At 43.0% G+C, this 7,890-nt stretch overlaps 1 pseudogene across 1 annotated transcript; it reads right to left on the bottom strand.

The window, feature by feature from the left end:
* Nucleotides 1-545: 545 nt before the first annotated feature.
* On the bottom strand, nucleotides 546-5,762 carry LOC311124869 (annotated as a pseudogene). Its single transcript has 4 exons — nucleotides 5,681-5,762; nucleotides 2,986-3,515; nucleotides 1,179-1,464; nucleotides 546-588 (listed from the first exon to the last, which is right to left on the bottom strand). The product of its transcript is annotated as an uncharacterized misc_RNA (transcript).
* Nucleotides 5,763-7,890: the final 2,128 nt, after the last annotated feature.

Raw genomic sequence — 7,890 nt, 5'->3', positions numbered from 1 at the left:
GCACAAGTACTCACCTGCACACATATATTGGTAGACCCCCAAGAAATGTTGAGGTTCCAGCCATCACAGATTTGTTGTCTGGCACTCCCCTGAATCTCCATTGTACTCCTGTACCGCCACAGGGGTCCACAAGAAACTGCAGAGACATGCTCATGACATTATTTGGTATTCACGGTGGTCCTGTGTGGCTCAGTTGGTAGAGCACACCACTTACAATGCCAAAGGTTGTAGGTTTGATTCCCACTGGGACCACCCATTTGAAATATCTATGTACTCTTGACTATATGTTACTGTGGGAAGGACAGTTCACAATAATAGCTGGAATGGAATGGAAACCATGTGTCTGATACTATTCCGTTACTATGAAGCTGTCCTCTCCAATTAAGTTGCCACCTGTGCTACATACATATTCCTAGTCCACCCTTTGGCTTGGTGTTCAGTGTATTACCTGGTATGATCTAGTCTTGAGCTCTGACCAATTGTGTTTCTAATTACAGTTGGCCATTCCCCCGGGGATCTCAATCCATCCTTCTTGATAGCTGTCATCAGGCCTTCAAACTACTTTTCCTTCTGGGGATTTGACCGCATCTGTAACAGGAGCACATGAGCACTTATTAAGAGGAGCCTTATTAATTTGTGTTATGTTTTATGACTGGGTTGTGTTTTTCCCCTTTAAATGAACTGGCCAATGATAGATGGAAGACAGCTGCAAACAAATCTGTTTTGAATATGAGTTGATCTTATTTTCTAACTCGTATAGAATAAGGTTTGTTCACATACTGTATGGTACTCCTGAAGAGCTCTCCCAACGTAGAGCCTTTTCCCGGCAGCCCCAACGCTTGCGACGGTCCCCGATCCAAGCAGACGTGATTGGTGTTGGTGCATTTGGCATTGCCTCCACAGGAAAGAAAACTGCAAACATCCTTGCATTCACCCTTGCTACACACTTGGTTTCCTCCTCAAACAATGTGACTTGTGCATCTGTTACAATTGCTGGGTAGAGTAAATGACTTACAAGGCTGCTTTGTGCAATTAGAAGTCACACTGGTCCTGCCATCTTTGACGGTCCATCCATTTGAGCAGGATGCTAGCAGATTGTTGCTCCCCCCTCAGACTTGCATCCCATGATCCCTGCCCCAATAATGAGTGCAGTGTAACACACAGGCAAATGACTCCACTTTCCTTTAGAGCAGATGACAGTCTTTGGATAAGGCTGGTGGCCATCTGCACATTTGAGTTGTACCTGCTGCTTGTCAGTGCTGTGGTAAGGCTTCTCACAGTAATTGTTAGACAGTTTCTCAGCCTTGAGTGGGCCACAACCATTTTTGTTGTACAACATCCACTGTGAGGAAACGTAGGCTTCGAATGTTTTACTGTTCTTTCTTTTACCAGTGTTCACCAGATACTACAACCAGGATGAGATGGCTTCCTTCTCTAGGTCAAATATGTAGCGTACAAAATAATCTAACCGGTCACTATATACTTTAGAGCACTCAGTTGTTTTCTTGTTTCTGCAACAGCAGTGTCGTCCGAACAATGTCCAGTAAGTTACCTTTATCACCGAACCCTGTCCATTTCATCGTGATCGAATTGACTCAGCATGAAATATAATGTTTTGCCCTTTTGAAATGTGGTTCCAACTTCAGATAAGTAATGGTTTTGGGGTATTGTTAAATTTTCTACTTGTAGCCCTTTCCTGCAGTCAAATGACCTAATCGCCCTCTAGTGGAAATTGAAAAAGAAAATAAAACAATTATAACACAAGGAATAAATACACAATGAGTAACGATAACTTGGCTATATACACTGGGTACCAGTACCGAGTCGAGGTGCAGGGGTACGAGGTCATTTAGGTAGATATGTACATATAGGTACGGGTAAAGAGACTAGGCAACAGGATAGATAATAAACAGTAGCAGCAGCATATGTGATGAGTCAAAAGAGTTAGTGCAAAAAGGGTCAATGCAGATAGTCCGGTTAGCTATTTGGTTAACTATTTAGCAGTCTTATGGCTTGGGGTAGAAGCTGTTCAGGGTCCTGTTGGTTCCAGACTTGATGCGTCGCTACCGCTTGCTGTGCGGTAGCAGAGAGAACAGTCTATGACTTGGGTTGCTGAAGTCTTTGACAATTTTTAGGGCCTTCCTCTGACACCGCCTGGTATAGAGGTCCTGGATGGCAGGGAGCTCGGCCCCAGTGATGTACTGGGCCATATTCACTACCCTCTGTAGCGCCTTGTGGTCGAATGCCAAGCATTTACCATATCAAGCTATGATGCAGCCAGTCAAGATGCTCTCAATGGTGCAGCTGTATAACTTTTTGAGGATCTGAGGGCCCATGCCAAATCATTTCAGCCTCCTGAGGGGGAAGAGGCGTTGTCGTGCCTTCTTCACACCTGTGTTGGTGTGGGTGGACCATGTTAACTCCTTAGTGATGTGGACACCAAGGAAGCTCTCGACACGTTCCACTAAAGCCCCGTCGATTTGGATGGGGGCTTGCTCAGCCCTCCGTTTCCTATAGTCCACGATCAGCTCCGTTGTCTTGCTTAAGTTTAGGGAGAGGTTGTTGTCCTGGCAACACCCTGACCTCTTCCCTATAGGCTGTCTTATCGTCGTCTGTTGTGTCATCAGCAAACTTAATAATGATGTTGGAGTCGTGCGCGGCCACGCAGTCATGGGTGACCAGGGAGTACAGGAGGGGACTAAGCACGCACCCCTGAGGGGCCCCATGTTGAGGGTCAGCGTGGATGATGTGTTGTTGCCTACCCTCACCACCTGGGGGCGGCCCGTCAGGAAGTCCAGGATGCAGTTGGATGAGGTGAATTTTTGCTTTGTCTTGGACAGTAAGATCTACAGAGTTTCCACTGGTCAACTAATTCTTAGCTTCTGTGTCATACACCATAACTGTCCAATCGTTCCAGTTATACATCTGGTCCAATTTTGTCTTGATTTTATTGACTAGCTCGTAATCGCCTGAGAATTTCTGTGCCCCAATTTATCTCTGCATCTTTCTTAGCCCATGTTGTTGAGTCATCAGCACACTCAATCACAGCATCCTTCATCGCTGTCAGCATGGTGGACAACCTTGCAACACCCTCTTTCGCCGTAGCAGCACCATCATAGCCCTTCATGGCGTCATAATACACATTCAACTGCAAGCCTTTAACCATCAGACTCATAAAGTAGGCAGAATATCTCAACAGGATCTTGATGTTGCCATTTGACTTCTGAATGACAAGTTGTAGTAGATTCTTATTGAGACTGTTTGTTTATCTCTGTTAGGTATGGTAAAAGTTAGAGACACTGCTATGTGTTCCAGTGTTGTCATAGAATCTGGTGAATGCTTCAGCTAAACCGGTCTTTTTTAGTTTCTCTGCTAAAGGAGCTTGTTCCAAGAATTTGGTCAACTCTTGATAGCGCTCTCGTCTTTGCCATTCATGCTCGTGTAGGTCACCCACTCCATCTCGTCTTGAAGGTTGTCGATTTTCAGTGAGATCAAGTCTAGTTTTCTGTTCACCTCTGTAAACAGTGTTTGGAATTAAGGCAAAAATCTAAGTAGTTCATGTGAATTATCCAGTAATTTATCGAGGCCAGCTCCGAATTCGCTCATGGTACTTAATCCTTTTTCAACCTGAGTAACCTGATCTGAGGTCAGATTAACTTTGGAGAAGCTGCAGTACAGGAGAAGAGCACAGAGATTAAGGTTTTTGCGGTACCCATGAGCGTTTTTCTGGAAAAACGAACAACACAACAAGCATTAACTGAAGGAAATATATACACTAGACCAAAATGTGCTGTTTTGCTAACTCTGCCACATTTATGTACATTGGTATGAACACTGAAATGTTGACTACTAAGCACTGTCCATGTCAAATAAATCAAAATGTGTGTCTCTGCTAATGAGTAAAGGTGCCGTCATATTACCGTCACCTAGCCAGTCCTAGACACTGGTCATAATAATAATAAATAATACTATTCATAATAAGGGCTCTATTCAATCTGTATCGCTGACATTTTAATGTAATGTCCTATTGAGCCGACAGATGCAGCGTTTACCTTGTATGTAGTCTCTGCTAATGCGAGAAAATTACCTTTTAATTTTCAATCCCGCTGTAACGCTGAATTTCCGTGATACGGATTGAATAGAGCCCTAATATCGTAATAATCATAATAATACATCTTGTGGTTTATAAAAACCTGACACAGCTATACCTATAGACGGACAATAGCACCCAAAATGTATCCACACAATACAGATCTCCAAGAAGTTGAATGTGTGCTATATGATCACACCCTGACATTTCCTTGAAACACCAATCTGTATTAATACGCTGATTCAAAAACTAATTATTAGTTCTTACCAGTTTGGAGCTACTTTGTGGTCTTGTCTTGATGGGTATGGTTATGGCAGATTGTGGAGGAAGGTACTAACTGTGCATCATTTATATAGATATATGATGAGGGAAGGGATATTTTCAAATGTTTAAATCAATATTTGCAATGCCGGGAATTTGCATGTCAAAGATCAACTAATACTTCACCAGGATATTGACAGGAAGATTATAGCCACTACTGCACTTATACAGAGTTAAGTTCCTCTGATAAGTAAATAACTAAACATTAACAAAATACAGGTTCTTAAAACATCAGGGGGGAGCATGGAAAATAACTAGGCAGATCTTGTAATAGAAAGCTTATTTTTATTTCCTGTAGCAGCAAACAGCAGTGCTCAAGATCACCATCAACTGACAATCGATAATCGGAGCGCTCCGCATATATCAAGCATCATCTTCAGCGCTATCGTTAAAAAAACAAGCTATCCAATAATATGATTAAATATCAGTTTTCAATAACAATTTACAAAAGTATATACTGTTGAGGAAGGTATGCCCATGGAGAAGGAGAGCGGATCTGGAGGGAGATGGGCACTCAAGCCACAAGCACAATTACAAACTTGTTCCACAAAATTTGGACTAGGCCACCACACCTGCTCTCGTCCTCCCAGCTCACACCAACCTTTACACGGATAAAAAGGGATCTGCTGGACACAGGGAAACACTGGGCATTTAGAAGGGAAACTCTGCCCCAAACTAACAGGTAGCACCTGGTACTAATCACAGCTAAGTGACACCTGTCACGGTGAGAGAAGATATTGAATACAATTAAATCACTTTTAACCTCACAGAAGCTGAAGCCAACAATGAATATGTAGCGGCCAAAATCAACATCAACCATCGCACCAAACTAGTGGTTGCATCAGTCTACTGCCCGCCTGAAACAGACCCATCTGAGAAAGTTTTAAAACAGCCTCACCCAAACTGGCAACCCTACCCTGATCATGGGAGATTTTAATGCAAAACACACACATCTTAACTGTAATACCACCAACCACTCCGGGAAAGTCAGCATCCTCAACAATGATGATCCCACCCACATCCACAACAATAACTTCTCCAACAACATCCTTAACCTCATCCTCTTCTCCCGACATGGCCTCAAAAGTCCTCAACTTCTCTGTCAGCCACGATGTAGGGCATGCACTTCATGTTTTTGATTTAACCAACCTGGAAGACCATGTGTGTTGAATTTAGTCAATCACTGAACTGATCAATTAGCTCAGTTGGTTTGGTGTGGGGCCTAGTTGGGACAAAATCCTGCAGCACTCCAGGAACAGGGTTGCCTACCCGTGATGTAGGGATTGACCACCTCCCCATCCCCACCTCCTTCTCCCTTCAGCTCCACTAGGTTACCCCAAAAAAGAAACATGATTAGAAAAAAGCTGACTGGGAACAATTCAGAGAATGTGTGTGAAGGAAAACACATAACATCACAGAAGCCCCAGAGGACCCCCAGGATCAGCTGGCAGAGAGGTTGGGGAAGAGCCTCTCCCAGGCAAGAGAGGATACATTACCACTCACCACCACCAAGCCACCATCACAACAGCTTCCACACCTCCTTAAACTCATCAAAGAAAAATTTAAACTAAGGAGACAATTCGTTAAAACAAGATCACCTCAAAACAGAAGTCAACAGGCTCCAGAACCACATCAAACACCAGCTCACTCTGCACAACCAGAAGAAATGGCCCACATTCTACCACCTACTGGACAAAGACTCCAACCCCCCCGCACTTTCTGGCAAAAAATAAAAAGACAATGCAAACGAGGTCCACAACACAACACTAGCCCTAGTCCAAAACAGCTAGCTCCTGGAGAAAAATAAAGAAAAAGTACAAGCCTTCCGCAACTACCTACAACAACTACATTTATGCCCAGAAGACCCAAATGGTACTGAAAGTGTACCAAAGGTACATCAGGCCTGTCTTCGAGTGCTCCTCCCCAGCCAGGATAACCACATCAACACAACAGAAACACAAGCTACAAATAATCCAGAGCGCAGCCTACCGCCTCCGTAGAGGCATACCTGTCACCTACCTTCACTAAATCTCTGGTCTGAAAACAATCAACGAGCACCTGGACCTGTTGGGACAGATATACATCCACAAAGTAAGACAACCCATCACTGACAAAATCAATCGAATAAGCATTACTACAAAGACATCCCTCTCTCCACCATACTGAGCACCACCTAACTCAAACCCTTACCCTACCTCTTACGCTAAAATGGGTCTGTATCCAAACCCCAACCCTACCCTTCCCCCATGCAACCCCAAGACAAGACAATGAACAATTCCTAACCTACAACTGAACCCACTGGGATGTGGTCAATAACAAGTAAAAAAAAGAAAGGAAAAAAATGTAATGGTTATTTGATATTTTACTATCTTTTATAATATGCTACTCTAACTCTTTTATGCATCTCTCTTACTATCTTTTTTACTTGTTACTATTTAACTACCAATGAGCTTCCCTTACCTCTTCGAATGCCCTGCCCATTTCCCTCCATTCCTCCCCCTCCACAACAGCGACCAACAAAGCCAAAAGAAATGGGTAAAAAAGAGCAGACTCTCTGAGCAATCCTGCCTGTCACGCATATGTATGTACATGTTTATTTTTCATGTTCGACTGACTTTGCAGTCTACATGAGGGAGGAAGGTTGTGAAAGCAACAACAAGTACATTCAACCAACAAAGGCGAAACAACCAAATAGCACATAATCGCAAAAAAACGTAGGTATGGATCGAAATGTACATTATGGGTACCTGGAGGAAAATGGAGGAGGTTCATGCTTTTTTAATTTCAGTCAAGGGGAGGTTTTAGTATTTTTTAAACCTAGTCCAGAGAAGGGTAATGTAATTTGTAGTTGATGAAATTTCAATTTTTCTTAGTGTTTTAGAATTAGTTGTTTATTAGGCTATATCTCAATGTATACCCAATGCCGCCCCTTATATCTGATTCTCCACTGGGCGCGCAATATCAAGTGCACCTATAGGCTATTTAGTGTTCTGCCTAACCAATGGCTGTGCTGTGTAGGCCTACGGTGGCAGTTCAGGAGGAGAGTCAAAGGCTTCTTTCGAAAATAATTTAGTCCCCCGAAAAATTATTGCGCTCGGATTAGCCTGTAGCCTATGTTCTGTTCTGTTCTGTTTGAAAAGGAGTGCGAAGATGAGAAGGAGGACTGAGGTCAACTTTGATAGCTTGCTACTACTATCATTTATTTTATTAATAACAAGATGTTTCTTACCCATGATGTAGGACTATTTATCAGAGTTATTGACCTCACAATAAGCCAGATTCAAGTAACTTACATTGTGGTGCTGAAACTTGAAGCAGCAGCGGCACTATCAATTGGAAATGGACAGCTCATGGTGCTGAAAGTCGGCAAATTCAAGTAGACGTAATTCATTTAAACCGTCTTCATTTTAAATAGGCTTTAGTAACAACAAGAGGGCTTTGTGTTGGAGCCTATTTCTTCCTATCTAAGAAATAAGAGG

This window comes from Coregonus lavaretus (assembly GCF_964263955.1).
Source record: "Coregonus lavaretus genome assembly, chromosome: 1".
Lineage (NCBI taxonomy): Eukaryota > Metazoa > Chordata > Actinopteri > Salmoniformes > Salmonidae > Coregonus > Coregonus lavaretus.
This window is presented reverse-complemented; position numbering and strand designations above follow the sequence as displayed.